This window comes from Sinohyriopsis cumingii, chromosome 13 (genome assembly GCF_028554795.1).
Source record: "Sinohyriopsis cumingii isolate HCF-2022 chromosome 13, ASM2855479v2, whole genome shotgun sequence".
Lineage (NCBI taxonomy): Eukaryota > Metazoa > Mollusca > Bivalvia > Unionida > Unionidae > Sinohyriopsis > Sinohyriopsis cumingii.
In genome coordinates, this window is record NC_142973.1 from 34,218,054 (window position 1) to 34,235,657 (window position 17,604).

The 17,604-nt window shown below is 36.9% G+C and overlaps 1 protein-coding gene across 3 annotated transcripts in view; it reads left to right on the forward strand.

The window, feature by feature from the left end:
• The first annotated feature begins 251 nt into the window (after positions 1–251).
• The window catches only part of LOC149785181 (secreted frizzled-related protein 5-like), a 69,501-nt gene continuing 52,148 nt past the window's right edge, over positions 252–17,604 (forward strand). Inside the window, exon 1 of one of the 3 annotated variants that reach the window (XM_089978982.1) lies at positions 252–641. The gene's annotated coding sequence lies outside the window, so the exon portion shown is untranslated. Of the gene's footprint in view, positions 642–9,409; positions 9,476–17,604 lie in introns of those variants that run through there. The other 2 variants (XM_089978984.1, XM_089978983.1) reach the window with 2 other exon arrangements.

The following is a 17,604-nucleotide window of genomic DNA, read 5'->3' on the forward strand; positions in this document are numbered from 1 at the left end:
CAGTTTGTTTCGTTTCATATTAAGATTGACGTGTGTCACGTGGATTCCGTACCAAGTTAAGTTGGAACCTGGGGTTTCCCTTCTTGTTCGCGACGTTCATCGTTTACATGTTGTCATAATCGGCTTATGTTATCTCCGTCTATGCTTGTTAACACCCCCTTTTTGCCGGCCAATGAGAAGGCTACAATTTTATTTAATATGATGTGTCAGTGGAAAGATTTATCGCGCCGACTGCCTCAGAAAAACGCCGGCTTGAAGCCATATGCTTATTAATGGTGATTCAGCCCCTAAGATATTAGGGCAAACATTTTAGTTTGAAAAACAGGAGTGGGTTTTAATTGCCCTTGGAAAGTATTTTGTATTCCGCAAACCAAGGAATGCATGCAGAGTTTGTCATCTTTTATGCCCCATTGATGTGTCGTAGGACATAAAGCGGCACAGTTGTGAAATAATTTCAACTGATATCGCATGTGCGGCATACATGTATATGCAGTCCAGACCGCAGATTGTACCGCTGCAAGTAGGGAAATGTATTCTGTGTAATACGTCCCTGATGATACCATTTGGTCTTCGACATCAGTCCCACGACTGAAGTTCATTCAACTAATCTGCCACTCCAGAGGTTTTGAACAGACTTCTCGGTAAGTTGAAATTAAATTTTTTATAAGAGGTGCATATTTATACGAATGTGTTAGCAGTCTAATGTGTTCTACCCCTCACTTACTGCTGGCAGATCAACAAAGTTTAGCTATAAATTACATGCATGTATGCATTCGCTTGTGCGGAATAATTTATTGCAACGAAATGACAAAACCGTTTTTGTTTTTTTTTCTATTTAATTTTGTCCTTAAAATATTTGGCTTTCAAAACACCTACTTAAACTTTAAAGTCCACCAAATAGTTTATATATTTTGTATTAATCAAATCTAAAATTTCTTGAAAATTCGCAAAAAGTGAAAGTACTGACATACTTTCAATAAATTTAAAAAGATACTTTATATCATTTTGTAATGTTATAGAGAAATTTTCTGATTTAATGCAATTTTTGCTGTAATGTGGAACTTGATGCCCTAGAAGAATGGGCTAAAGGAATCATAACACAAAATGCTATCGTTTTAAAGGTAAATCAAGACGGTACTCGACCGCTCTTTACGCGAATAATATACCTTTTAACATATTTAAAAATGCGATTTTCCTGATTATTATGATATATGCTCACCTGAACATTTCACCTGAGTGAACTTCCTGCTTAGATTAGTACGGTCGGTAGAATGATCGAATAATTTTACAGAGGTCTTCAGATCGAAACCCGAGAAAGACATTATTGTATTTATTTATTTTAATTGCCCTTATTAAGTGTGAGAATTAATTTTACTCGGTCTTCATAATTTTCTATACAAATAAATGACATGGGTTCGTGTTCATGGCGTGTAATTGTTCGAAAAAATGTACAGAAAAATATTGCGATATGGCAGTATTTATTTTTCTTGTGACTATGTAATGTCTCAGAACAAGCTTACAGGCGATCGTATATTCAGATACCAGAGCTATAAATGCTCTATGCGAACATTCAAGTGAATAGATGTATCAGAGACTTGATTCTCATTCAGATGTACTTGTCCTTTCTCCATAAACTTGATTCTCATTTAGATGTACTTGTCCTTTCTCCATAAACTTGATTCTCATTCAAATGTACTTGTCCTTTCTCCATAAACTTGATTCTCATTCAAATGTACTTGTCCTTTCTCCATAAACTTGATTCTCATTCAAATGCACTTGTCTTTTCTCCATAAAAGAAGATGAACACAGCTCCAAAATACGTAAGTTTAGTATGAATGTCAGTTCGGACAAACAAATTTTGCAACATACTTAGCCGTTGGGACGAGTTGGCAAGGATTATAGTTTACATTTCCTTTAAGCAACAACATGAAAGTTTTAATAGCGATTGGCACTGGTGGGCTTATATGCGGTTCGACTTACACACCAACCATTCACATTATTATAAAAATAAAAAATACGGTTCTTTCTGAAAAATATAAAATCTAACTTTTGACAAAATGACTGCGCCAATTTATCGACTTGAAATGTAACAAAATCCTGGATACATCCTTATTGTCGGTTTCGTTAACACCATTTTTGTTTTTATGATTTGTCATCTAATTTTTCTTCCAACTTATACAATTTCTTGATGAGTTGACAAAATTGCAGATGACTGATTTAAGTATGGTTTTTGCCTTGATTATATGTTCTTCGTTACAAAGCAGCCTATCATATTAGTCTGTAGCATGCAACCGACGGAACAAGGGCCAAGGGTTAATAAATGTCTCGACATCATGCCGTTCCTTTTTGTCAAGACATATTATAGTTATTCCACATCAAATTATATTTAAATGAAGTGATGCATGCGGTTTGCAGACCTAGGCTTCGCGAAAGTGTGCAGTCAAGAATTTTTTTTCTTCTTCTAATAATGGTTCCTACTATCTTAACTATCTGGAGAAAGGAAATCCCTTTAAAAATTATTTCTAGCGTCAACCTGCTGATGGACTACAGTTAATTGATAGATGCGCTAAGAAAGAAAAGCATTGATGGGTTAAGTAAATTTGTATGTTTCTTTCACCAGTAGAATTTTTTAAAATATTTAATATATTTGTGCCTCTGTGTGTGCGCGTGTGTGCTTATGTTGCTGTAAACTTGTAAAATAATTTCACCAATACTTTTAGGATCCGTTGCTGTTATTAATTGCAAGTGACACATTCGCGCACGAGCGCGCGCGCGCGCGCGCACACACACACACACACACACACACGTACACCTAATTAATTTAATCGCTTTTTCCTTCATAGATTATTTAGACCGCCATACATTTTTGTTTTGCGCCAATTAAAACGGACTATGACATATGTAGAGAGTCAAAAGAAAGGTATTCGAAAATGAACACTACGAAGCTTTTAGAATGTTGACTCAGTCTTTGGGGACAGTGCCGAAGGATAAGGTGTTGTTTGGTTGTAAAGAACCAACGCCATGGGGCAAAACCAGAACGATGTCCTGTAACTGTGTTAGTGTTTGCATATTTGTGGTTTTAAGGGCACCTATGAGATCTTTTCGTCTGGAATCCTTGCACAAATTAACGGAATAGTGAAGTATCATGTGCGTATAAAGATTAAGTTGTCTTGTTAGAAATTCTTTGATGTATGTAGCACGATGTTCGATGGATAGTCTCTTTCCGCATGTCAGCCATCAATAAAAATAAAATAAATGATATAATCAATAAATAACGTAATTTATTTGAATATTTCGTTTTTATTTATTTATTTATTTATTTATTTATTTATTTATTTATTTTCTTACTTTTTGTCCTCGCGCAACACGATTTAAGTTTGGGTTTTTTCCCTTGCACAAGTCACGTGACACTGGTTCAGACAAAGCTACTGCACCATATTTTTGCTGTACCGTATGCGACCTAGCTCTTATATTTTTACGTCTGCATTCATCACTGCAAGAAATGTAATTCCGAATTGGTTTTGTGTCGCGGGATTATTTTAGGATGTGAGGTGTTTAATTTGTTCTTGCTAAAACTGGATTCAAAGTTGGCGAAAACTTTATAAGTCATGTAAAGATGTTTCTCAATGAGGTATACATAATGAAATGTTTCATAAGGTCCTTGATGGTTACAATTTAAGATATTTAGTTCAAATGACTTTCTGAGACTTATTATTATTATTATTATTATTATTATTATTATTTCAACAAGTATAACACGTTGGACATGAAAAGATCCATCTACCAAGTTATTTGATAAAACGTTTCGTAAAGAGTTGCTTACATACACTCAAATAAGCTCACACACGTACTCACACAGATTTATATGTGAAAAATATACTACATTTAATAAAACATGGACATATTATTTCTGGACACAATGATAACATTCTGTATTAAGAGGTTGTTCTTGAAAGAATTTTTTAATGAGGTTTTGAAGTAAGGTAAGTTGAATTACATATCCCCAGGGGTAAGGATAAATTTTTTTTAATGAGGTTTTAAAGTAAGGTAATTTGAATTACCTATCCACAGGGGTGAGGCATAATAGTAAAGAACATTTGAAAAGGTTGGTTTTCGACCACAGAATCTGGAGATCGTTGTTAGTTGTTGATAGGAGATTACGTTCAGTATTTTGGGCCCCAAATGGCCGAGTGGTCTTAAGCGCTCTCCGTTACAGATCACTGCCATCTCACCTCTGTCTGCGTGAGTTCGAGTCTAGGATTCGGCCAATGTGGGGTATGTGAGAAAGCTTGCCAGTAGCTTCTCATGGGTCGGTGGTTCTTCCCCGGGTTTTCCCGGGTTTCTTCCTCCATCATTAATACTGGCCGCCACGCATAGCCTATCGTGTGCTGAAAAATGGTGTTAAACCCCACAACAACAACAACAACAACGTTCAGTATTTGATGAACTCAGTTAGGGTAGAGATATAATCTGGAGAAATATCGTTTAAAGACTATATGTCACGATTCCTTTATAATAAATAATATGTTTTTGTATAGGAAGCCATTGTAGACCTGAAAACAAAACATTCGAGTGGGTCGTAATACAAAGGTTCGTAATTATTCGGGATACCGTTTTCTGGAGCTTGTCAACTTTGGATAGATTGTAATTGGATGTATATGGTACAGTAGGCTATGTATCCATAAAATAATGATTCATTATTAGGCATTAGTCCGTTTGTACGTATCACTTTTGTGGCTAATAGTGGATATATTTCAGAATATAATTGAACTGAATATCTTAAATAGGAATAGAGAATACTTAGCTGAACTATTTTAAAGAACTGGATAGATCGACAGACAGACGGATGGATAGATAGATAGATAGATTTTTTTGTTGTTGTTGTGGGGTTTAACGCCATTTTTCAGCACGATAGGCTATACATGGCGGCCAGTATTAATGGTGGAGGAAGAACCCGGAAAACACCGGAAAGAACCACCGACCCACGAGAAGCTACTGGCAAGCTTTCTCACATGCCCACATTGGCTGAATCTTAGACTCGAACCGCCGCAGACAGAGGTGAGATGGCAGTGATCCGTAACGAAGAGCGCTTTAGACCACTCGACCACTCGGGGCCCCGATAGATAGATAGATAGATAGATAGACATACATACATATGTTTACATACACACACACATACACACACACACACACACAAATACATACATACATACATACATACATACATACATACATACATACATACATACATACATACATACATACATACATACATAGAAACACTGAAGAGTATCAAAACTAAACCGTATCGGCTAACCAAATCGGTGACAGAACTGATATATTAAATTAAGTGATCATCTTATACGGGCTCATAAAGACACCGAACCTTTCATAAATAAGATATTTTTCCCCAAAATTTCCCCAAAAAATAATGTACATGTATCATACAAAAGATTATAGGACTATATGCAAAACTTTAAAATTAAGTAATATAAGAAAGTAAGTGGTAGGGACTGGTAACTGGTTCGGACTGAAAGGATAATACGGATGGCTGCAAAGAGTAATATAAGAAAGCAACCGTTTGGAGTTGAAAGGATAACACGGACGGCTGCAAAGAGTAATATAAGAAAGCAACCGTTTGGAGTTGAAAGGATAATACGGATGGCTGCAAAGAGTAATCAAAGAAAGTAACTGGTTGGGACTGGTAACTGGTTGGGACTGAAAGGATTACACGGACGGCTGCAAAGAGTAGTATAAGAAAGTAACTGTTTGGGATTGAAATGATAATACGTACGGCTGCAAAGAGTAATCTAAAATGATTAGTGTTTTTACATTTACGAATATTTTGTCTAGCATAGACACACATCCAGATCCCCTCCCCGGGCAATTGTTAAATGTCGTGTGCAGAATATGTATATATGTGTATGTATGTACTTTCAACCATGCCCCAAAAGCACGTGCTTTTAAAAGAATTTTCAACCAATGTACAAAAACACATAAACTGTTAGATTTATAACCCATAATGGTGCACGTGCCAGCTATCTGCACGAGTATCTCACGATGTTTATGAGGGGTTTCCGAACCCTTGGACTATTAGGGAAAAGTATCTTGGCGGGAAAATGTAAATATAATCCATTTCTTAAGTGCTTTCGTGCAAAGTGTTAAAAATTCGGGCACATCCCACTCTATTTTCCGGATAGGTGGCTAGTGCAGATAGCGAGGTCAGCGAGTTAGTAATAGAGGACACACACACACACACACACACACACACACCACAATCAAGAACAACAAAACACGGCGCTGCCACATACTTATATTTAGTTTTCGATTTTTTTCGAAAAGTGGCATTTACATTGCCTACATTATCAGTATATTTTAATTCAGTTAAATGTGTCGTACATAACCGCTCCGATGGCCTAAATGGTTAGAGAGCACTCTTTGTATACGTGTTAGAACCCCGGCCAAAGTCATACTAAAAACTTGTACATTTTTTACTAGCAGCTGCTTTGCTTGGCGCTCTGCATTAAGAGGTTAGCGTTCACGACTGGTCGGCTTTTGTCATGATAATGTGACTCGGTGGGACATGATGCTACTTGTCTGCAGCATGATGCCCCAGTGGTAGACATCACAATAAACTGCCACACTGCAGACACCGTTCTGCGGCATGATGCCCCAGTGGTAGACATCACAATAACCTGCCACACTGCAGACATCGTAGCGATCACTCAAATTGTTAAAGCTATTTAAAAATGTATTTAAAAAACCCACGATGTGTCATATAATTTCGTGTCAGTGACTTTGAAACTCTTTACGGTACGGTAATGACTTCATTTCGTTGCTTTTGCCATTTTGTTGTTTTAGATTGGTTTGTGCCAAGCCTGGTCATTATTCGCGCATGAAACTGATTTGGACATCACAGCAGATTTCACAGACTTTTAAAAAATTTACAGAAACTTGTGTTGTGTGTTTATCATGTATTCGATGGAAGTGTCCCGTCTAAAGTTGAAGCAAAGTTACGGTAAATAACATCGTTATTTTTTTTAGAACTTAGCTTGATTTCAATTTTAGCAATGAGCAATTTTCTCAAGAAAAAGGAAACCAGCATGTGATCCCTACCGAGTCCGCATGCGTGCGAAGTATAATGTAACTTCTCGTACACCATTAGAAATTAGAATAGGCGACTTTTTTTTACTCATTAACCTCAGGCGCCGTGTTTAGTAGCCTACTGCCGAGCTCTGTAGCGTCAAGGTCATGCATGATACACTAAAGTGGGTGGTATTATAGAAAGGTAGACAGAGGTAGCTCTACAATGATACCAAATAATCTGGACGTTCTAGTTGCCCTACAAAATACAGAGAGGAAAAACCTAACTTTTACCCATCTGCTCATGCGCGAGCAAAATAGCCAATGAAAAACGATGTTTCTAACACAACTAGGCATTAGGTTAACATGAAACCTCTTGGAATTCGATGTATTAGGATGTATTCAGAAACAGCCATCAAAATGTGTTTCCTACTCGCATTTCAGGCGAAAACGACAAAACCTCCAGGGGTTAATGAGTTAACTGTAATGTATAACTAGAGGGCAACTGTGGATAAGATAAAGGTTCCGTAATTTGGATGAACCCTTCTGAGGACTTGTTTAGACTAAATAGTGTATTGCAGTGTGAATAATAATACGTGATAAGAAACGGAGAAAAAACTGCTGCCCTTATAATTTGGTTCCTTTGTATACTTAAGATGTAAATTTCGTGCGTATAATTTACTACTGTCAAACTTGTCCTCAGCAGCAGCAACATCTGTGAAATGGGAAAATAAAAATGCTTTCTAAGAAGATTATTTCTTATTCAGGGGGCCATTCCAAAAAGGGTCATAACATTCCAAGTTTGATTACACTGGAGGCCCAATTTCTGAAATTTTGCGAGAGACAACAAAAATGTGAAGCTACGCCTCTGTTTTTATTTCTACAATCTTTTGGTGCAAGGGAATCTTAAAGAAGGGGCTGTTGAAAAATGCGGGAGTCAAACAGGGATGACGGCTCTTGAACGCAGCTTTAAGTATATTTAAATTTCAAACGGAGAGATCTCATCCGATATCTGGCTGTTTTCTTTGTTGTTTTGCATTTGCAACCGCCATGTTTGGTCAGTTAGCGCAGTTTTAACCGACTGTAGAACATTATCCCAGGTGTACAGACGTTCCAACTTTTCAATGAAAATTATTTTGCTTGTGTCACGTATTAAGTGGGAGAGTTACTTGTTTAGTGTAAGACGTCTATAAAATTACGGTGAATTACATCATCAGTGAATAATACAAATTATTATTTGAATTACTTGCTGTTTAAATTTTGCCTTTGTGCAATTTGTAAAATAAAAAAAATGCACACTCGGCCCCTCTTTAAGGCGCATGCCTGCAAAGTAGCTGCATAATTTCTAATGTTACACCGTTAAATGCAGATACCCAAGTATCATTCAGCATGGGTTTGGCTGTCGTCTAGAAATATATCGTTGTAATGATGCGACTAGTTGTTCGAGTTAGATAATGAAACTATCAGAGACTGTGATTGACAGGTCAAACTCAACACCAAACCGATCATGTGTCACTTGTAATTTTGACCAGCTGTAATTGCTAGTTAGCCACAGAGGGCTACAAATTGGCCCACTATCCGATACACAGCGGTATTGACCAGTACGTGCTTTCGTGTTACCTCATTGTCCGACAAAATTCCAGGTACACAAATGCGCATGTTGCACATGCTGCCTACACCCTTCAAGCGGTCGACCGATTTCAAACTTTGAACATTGATGCACTTTTAACCTGCTGTTTGAATATATGCTGTGTGAGAGTGTGATGTGTGTTTTGGATATTTAACGTAGCTTTAACAATTTCTAATGTACATCGCTACGATGTCTGCAGTGTGACAGTTTATGGTGATGTCTAGCACTGGGGCATCTTGCCGCAGACATGTGACATCATGTCCCATACAGTCACATTTTCCTAACACCAGGCCAGCCAGTCTTAACACTAAACTTTAAATGCTGGGCGCCTAGCTAGGCAGCTATTAGTACCATTTTTATAAGTCACTATTCGTGTGGAAATATGCATTGATATGATGAAAAATATAGACCTTTTCCAATTATCACATATAAACGTAAATAGAATGAGCAGGAAAAAGTAATTCTGGCATGTGCCAGGGACTGCACCGCCCATTTTTGCCATCCTTGTTCACACATATATTAAGGTCTTGTACTTTATTTTACGAGCCTCGATAGGCCGTATAATATAGGAGTGATTCACGCAGACTGGTACGCGATGTTGTTTCTATCTCTTAGCAATTTTATACTTTGTCGTCTGCTTCGCTATTTTATATGTAATAGATAAACGCCACATGTTGAGTGTCACTAATTCAGGTCGCTTGCACATACCGTTCTATAAAACCTAGGATTAGTTCTCTGCGTGAGTAAAGGATATTTCCGTGGGTGAGTTATTATATAGGATGAGCATTTTCTGTGCGCTTCGGTTTCAAAATATGTAAACCATAGGGGAGCCAAACAAAGGGACGGCATTTTGTAATCTAGAGTTTTCGTTAACCAATTTTCCTTGTGATTCAGAGTAGCTACTGCAGTCGATAATTTTAAAAGATCATATTTTCTTTGACCTGGGTTTTAACCATCAAGCTTTTTCGCTGTCAGATTTTTAACAATGTGCAGATTGGCAAAATTTGTAAGTACCCAGCATTTTTAGCACATTTAGATGCACGTTATAAAATGAACAGTATTTCATATGCTTGCGACGTTTGTGAGGTCATTATGGTAGTGGAATCCACATTTTTAATTAGATCTTTCACCGGTTAAAGAATGACTACTTTTTGCATCGTAAAGGCAGCATCTAAAAACAAACCTAATATAGCTTAAATGTATTTTAATGATATAAAGGTAACACATTTGCAAAAGGATAGGAAACAAGTTTCTCTCCATTACACAAACTTATATGGCAAGTAAAACGTAATGCATAAAATCTATCAAAGTTGCGTATTGATTGGAAAGAAACAAAACAAAAAAAGAGACGATGTGATGTAAAACAGCCCAAGGGACGATGGTGGCAAAACGAAAGAGGTGAAAGTAGTGGATTTTGTCTATGTTTGTTTGTTAAATTTAATTTTGACCTATATAATTTGTACTTAACGCATTAGTATAGAGAGGATTTCGACGTTATTTCAGTGGCTATAAGGAAATAGTTAATAAGTGAAATGGAAACATTGTATTGTCATGAGTGACGAAGTCACGAGTGAAAATACAAAACGTTTCCACTTCACGAGCGAAGTATTTCGTTATTAATAATCAAAAATATATATTTTCTTTTTATTATAATTTTTTAAGGCAAACCCCTTTGATTTGCATGGCTTTGTGTCTCCATTCTGCGTCAGTGCGACTAACAGCTGCATTACTATATCTATAGAAAGAAGTTCCGACATTTTAAAATAATTTGAATTTTACAAATATGGATTGTAGATACTTATATACATATACATACCTACCGATATACCTACCCCCCCCCACATACATACATACATACACGTACGTACGTACAAACGTACGTACGTACATGCATACATACATACATACATACATACATACATACATACATACATACATACATACATACAATGCTGTCGGGCATTTCTGTGCACCTGAGGTTTCAGTCTCCAATATTGCAGCAAAACGCTTACCGAATTTGACCGATTGACGAAAATAAGATACTGCAATGCTTACCATTGAAAAGAGGTAATTCTCACCAAATTCTTCTTTTCAAAATAAAATAAGTTTTGGACACACGGGATACCACCCTCGTGTTTTCATGACTGCCGATATGTCGGCCTATTCTGCGCACAGCTTTGAAAAGATGTAATGCTTATTCATGGGGTTATATAAATGAAATATATAACTTTGGACTGTTTCTGTCAACATTTCAGTCGAGTTATTAGGTAGGTTTATAGCTAGTTTTACAAAATTCAACGTAACAATGCCAATAAATGGCAAGAGCTGTTAAGCAAACTAAACCGATCTTGTAAACAAATTTAGTAAAGTTCAACATTTTATAAAAAAATAAGCTATTATGTGGAAGAGAAACAACAATGAATAGGATGTAATGTGTTTACAACGTCTTGTTTATGTGAAAGAATTACTAAGAATTTAGAAACAGACTATACGACGGGGAATTTCTTGAGAATGCCGTTCTAGCGACACACTAGGTAGAAGACGACATTGTACGTGTATAATATTTTCATATGCCTTTTGAGTCGAAATATGGGATATTTTTGTACACTTTATGAATACCACTTTTCTTAATTAAAGTACGACCGTTCTTTCTTGATACAAAATCGATTTTCGACCCAAAATAGCACGTGATCCAATGTTTACAGAAATGACGTATCGCTGCGCAGAATTACCCGACGCGCAGAATTGGCCGACATGTTGGGTATATACACTGTGAGACGTTGAATAGTATCAAAACAAAACCGACTAACCAAGCCGGTGATATAATTGACATATTAAATTAAGTTGCATCATATTGTTCATTTTGTAAAATTAATGACTATTTTCATGCGATTATGAAGACACCGTTTTTCTAAACATTATTTCTTCGTGGATGTATACAATAAACATTGCTCAGATGGGATTAGAGCAGTGTTGAAAAATGACAGGAGAAGCTGACTCCTGGGTGTAATATCATTAAACAGCAGATTTTTTATGATTTTGAATTTTCTCGCAAGGATTTTGGTTTCTGTTTTTGTTTGTTTCTGCATTAAGAACTGGACTTTTATTTGTGTTGGCAAGCTTGCAGTCTATTTGGGTAACAGACGATGTACGAGTTGAGTCACTGACAATTTGCATGATTCATGTTGAAAAGTTAATATGTGATGCCTGCCTTTTGTTGTTTGTGCTTCATTCCTTAGTATGGCACCTTTTCATTTGGGTGCAGAGAGAGAGAGAGAGAGAGAGAGGTGAAATAGGCCTTAATATTAATCTACCGGTCTGAATAGCATACAAACGGACATATATCCTGCCTATATAGAAAAAGAAAGTAGTTCCAAAAGTGATATTGCCGCAGTGGCGATAAAAGTGGCATTGTCACTGTGACTTCACCATTTTTCTCCCTCTGATATAGTTCAGTATCTCATCATGAAGTATAGGAACAGTATAACACAATGTATATTGTCACTGGCTCCCAGCCACATTCGACACGCATATAACAGTACAATTCAAATAAGTAATCCAGTAATCGTTTGAAAATTATTATAGATATAAAACAAAATTTGATCCTATGTAATTTATAAATGAAAAACATAGTTACCTTCACCGCCATCAGTATACAGGCTGTGGATTTTGCCTTTACATCTGAAATTTGCAGAAAACGCGTTAGATTTTACATTGTAGCGCCTCCCAGATTGCTTTAAAGTTCTTTATGCAATTTCTACAGTAACTTCATTCGTACGATAACTTTTCCCGACTAAACATTTTCATTTTGATTTTTTTAATTCATGTTCATTCTTCCCTTTTCATTTTTTCACTTTCCGTGGTGGAACATTTCTTTTAATATTACATACCTGCGCAGGCGGAAATCGTATACAGGGAGTGGTGGATTGGATGATGTCCGAATCCAAATATGTGAACCCATTTTACACTCCATCACATGATTCATGCGTACCTCTTTCAAACAAATGGCATGCTATAATTTTCTACATTAATCACTGTTGGTTTTGTTTGGCACCCATTTGAAGTGACAGACAAAGAAAACCGCAGTCTGGTCACGTAATCTCAAAACATTTATTTAACCACAGGTGACCATTCAAGCTGGTGTACAATTTTAGGGATAGAGACGATAATAGTACGTAGGTAATCATTATAGGCGAATAACAGCGATAATGTTGAATTATGTGTCACAGTCTGGAAGTTAAGGATCGGAATCATAGTATTTTGTTTCAGTCTGAGGTCAGTTATCTCTTTTTGGTTGTTTTTTGTACTTCAAAAAACGAGTAGGTTTTAGAATTTGCATTACACTGACCACACATGAATATGAATAGTCGAGGCCGGAATTTTAGGCTAGGATACGTTTCAAGTATTTTGTTTCTAGTGTATGTTACTTAGCGATGTATTTGTAACTAAATTAAAATGAATACCTCCCCGAGACAAGTTTAAATGGTGCTTAATCAGTATTCAGCTAAAGGTAGCATGTACATTCTTAACAACCTGGTGATCCTTTATACCAGACAGGAATATGGATGAAACTCCGACTTAGTGCAGGATGTCTCTTGACATAGAAGTTGCAATATCTTGTGCATCTCTTGACCTCAGTCTGAGGAAAATCACAACATTGAAACACTTCCATGTATGTTTCAAATACACAAAAATATTAAATGAGTTTTATTTCCAATCAGCGGAAAGAACTTGTGTTTTGATACGTCGAGTAGATCTAGTAGAGACTAATTTAACGGATATATCAAACAATTGATTTCATCGACTGGAAACAAAACAAAATGCGGTTTTGTAATTGGTACAAACATAACTTTACACTGTCCATATAGTTTTCTCTTACAGTATAAAAAGAATTAAAGCAAAGTTTATACATCTCTGATTCAATGCATTGAAGAATATCAACACACGGACGTCAGCGAAAACCTAAGTAGTTCTAGTTTGTTTGTATATCAATCATGTGAGATTATATGGAAATGTAAAGATTTGAAACAATTGCTTTGGAGGTCAAATCCAGCTGACAAATCGCTAATTAGTAGCTTCCGCTTTTACAACCTGTCGAAATCCGTGTTTCATCAACCGTTTGGTTTTATTCGTTAAGTATGAGTCGCATCTCTTCCACAAGACCAACCGCTCCAGTGGCCTATGTGGTGAGACCGTCCGCCTCGGATGCGGGAGGTCACCGGTTCGAACCCTGGCCGAGTCATACCAAAGATTTATAGGAATGATATTTGCAATTGCCTCGTTTGGTAGGTCGGCCTGGTGTCAAGACATTGTGACTGGGTGGGGCATGATGCTACACGTATGTGGCATGATGCCTCACAGTCCGATAAATCACCCCCCCCCCAAATCTGTGTTGATACTGATGGACGATACATGGGTGTGATGTCACCTGTTCATTGAAATGTGCAATTCTGCTGCATGCAGATCTCTCCGGAACAAACATATGTCCGCTTTATATACATACCGGTAATTGGTAACAGCCATATCTAGCGTGAAATTCAAAATGGACACAGGGCAGATGGTTGTGCTATTCTTCGTGGATTTACAAATCACGAAACATATGATTTGCTCCAGAAATATAATGTACATGTCACTAAAAGAACCCTTTAGCCGAAGGTAGCTACATAGCCACGAGAAATACCGGTAAGTGTATAACATGTACACCGATATTTGCATCCATAATTGGCTATAGATGATTGCAGCTTTTAATGGATAGGTGATATCTGCCCCTAACCTGAAAATCAATATCATCACAGGTTAGGGGCTGATTTATCGGCCAAGTTGCTCCAGTGCTAAACAACACTATAAACTGCCAAACCGCAGATATCGTTGTAATAGACTCAAATTGTTAAAACTACATTAAAAATCCAAAAACACAGTCTTCCACGATGCAAGTGATTCGTGCAGCATGAAGGTCAGATTATTTTAGATTTATGACATTTTTTAACAGGAGCGCAATACGATATTAATCAGATGATATAAAGACTTGTGACATTTTGGACAGTGCCGTAATAGGATATTAACATCATCATTTTAGACTTGTGACATTTTGGACAGTGTCGTAATAGGATATTAACATCATCATTTTAGACTTGTGACATATTTGGACAGTCACGTAATATGATATTACTTAGACCGTTTCTAGACTTGTGACATTTTAGACTCTAAAGGTTGCGATCTGATTTTAAAAAGATTATTTTAGGTTTCTGTCATTTTGGACAATGTAGAGATTTGATTTTAATAAGGCTGTTTCAGCTTCTTTCATATTGAACAAAGTCGCCATCCAGTTTAATCAGGCGCTTGCTGGCTTGTGTAATTGTGTCATTTTAGACAATGTCGCGAGTCAGATGTATTGATTTCAGGCATCAGTTTCTTCCATCTTTATTAGACAAAGAATGAGAATGCTGGTTGTCACCAAAATGAGAATCCGTTACGTTGCATCATAACTGACATTTAACCAACCAGAAACATTTTATTTTTTTGGGGTGGGGGATCCTTTTGCGTATCCCTTGAGGTCCTTGTACATTTTCTATATCTACAATTCCTTCTGGTTTACCATTTGTGTCGTATGACTAAATATTATCGCAAATAGAAGATAAAATTGATGCTTACCATTTTCCAAGACAAAATTGGAGAAATTCTTCCATCAAAGCAATTTAAAATATTCAGACAGATGGCACGAGTAAATCTCATTTCTTTCATCCGCTTATTCCATGTCAGGAAATCAGGCCCGGTCCTAGGGCAAATCGAACGATGCAACAACCTTATGCCCGCGCTTTCAGGGGCCCCGCGCTGCTGACGAAAATCGACTCCACAATGCAATTTTTTTGCTTGGGGGCCCCGCTCATCGCTTGCTGCCTTGGGCCCCGCACATCATAGGGCCGGGTCTGCATGAAATCACTCCCTTGTTAATGATGAATATGCATAACAATAGTCGATGTTATAGGAATATATGTCCTGCTGTACCTGGAAGAACAGTTGAACAGTAATTTCGGAAATTGTATCCCCAATTTCTCGATATATATTTTCGCATCCTCATCATAGGATTCATTATACATTTTTGCATTTTTATTACCTTAACTGAATTGGATTGCATAACATTCTTTAAAGTTAAAGTTTATAACTGCCGCGAACAAAGTAGAATGTAGACCCTCCTGCATCGAAGACCAATAAAACATCAACCGCCGAGGAAGAATCGATCTCAGCGAAAGACAGTCTTGTACTGTTACGTCTTTTCAGCTGAAGGAAGCCTTGTTGGGCCAAAAACAAACTGTTTCTCACGTAAACTGCGCTGCTTAAGTTAGGTTCGGCTAGTTTGGTTTTCTTGATGTGCTCTTTTAGCATACGCCAAGATTTTAGTGAATGCGGTAATCTGACTTGTGTTTGAAACCAACAGATTCTGCGTGTAGCTGTCTCCACTGCGACTATTGTAACACTAATCCTAAACAATCGGCATCACGCCTCTCTGATAACACAACTGTTTGTTTGCTGTGCTTAATGTGGGCTGTGTGTCTATTTGAGGTAAATCATATATTTATGTTTGGCGGTGATGCAATTTATAGTACTATCATACTTGAAAAGATAATGTTGTAGATGTATATACATGGATAGGTGACACGTTGTCAGAGGAAACTGAAAAGTAAGTGTCCATTTACTATGGCTTGTGTTTTAATGGTATACACTAAAGGTTAGAAAAGTGATCACAGGAAAAGAATATATAATTATTTTGTGTTTAGATGGAATTGTTTTGACTCATGGATTTGTTAAAATTTATACGAGGTTTGATTTATCTAAAAATATCAAATTATAGCTGTTATGACTTATTTTTTAAAAAGCACAGCTACCAGTGTAAACTCACCTTGTATTATATTCAGTGGTGCAAAATAGCTATCAGTGAACTACTGTGCTTTATTTTGATGGTGATCTGACAAGGACTTTGTTCCATTTTAATGACTGTTCTAGAGCTTACAACGTTTGGTGACCTTGCTTATTGTCGCGTGCTCTCATTTTACCGTCTCAGATACAGCTGAGGTTTACCACTCGATTAGCTACGATGTCGTAGCCTCAACTTGATTTTGTTGTGGTTGAGGCTACGAACTGATCCCATATCAGGTAATGGAGCAAAAAATATCATCACTAAAGTCAGAAAAACAAACAGTATAGAAATCAACTACATAAGTATAATCATGCTGTGAAAGAAGTTTGGCTTATTTTGAATTTATTAAGCCCTTATACGATAAAATAAATTGGCATGGTTACTCTAACCTTATACTGTACGCCATGACAGATAACGCGAGACTCTCGCCGTGAACCCTTTTCTACGTAAGGCTTGCCAGACCATATTTTGGATATTCTACGCTATATTATTATCAATCAAGTGCGAATAATCGCTTCTTGGTGAATTTCAAAGTTGCCGATAAACCGTATTTACTTTTAATGCGCAGAATTTCTGACCCAAACGGCGCCAAATTTTTACTAGGATTTGTTTACATTTCCAAATAAGGCGTCAATGTCCTTATATGGCACACAAACAAACGAGGCTGAGAACGGAAGTAATCATTATTTGAAATAATATCGAGGACGATCTAAACGAAAATATCGGCTAAAAAGGTAAACGAGATTTTTCAACTATTTCTACTATGATTTTCGATATTTTCGGTATTAAATAAGAGGACTACTCAATTTATTGGATTATATGCAAGGAATATGTTTAAAGTGTTATTATTAGGCTAAGAGAGCGCCGGGTGTGAATCACACCCGGCTTGCTCCATTAACACGTATATGCTCATGTTAGTACCCTGTCCACGAGGTACGAGTAAGGGTACTAATATTAGTACTACCACTCGATTGGA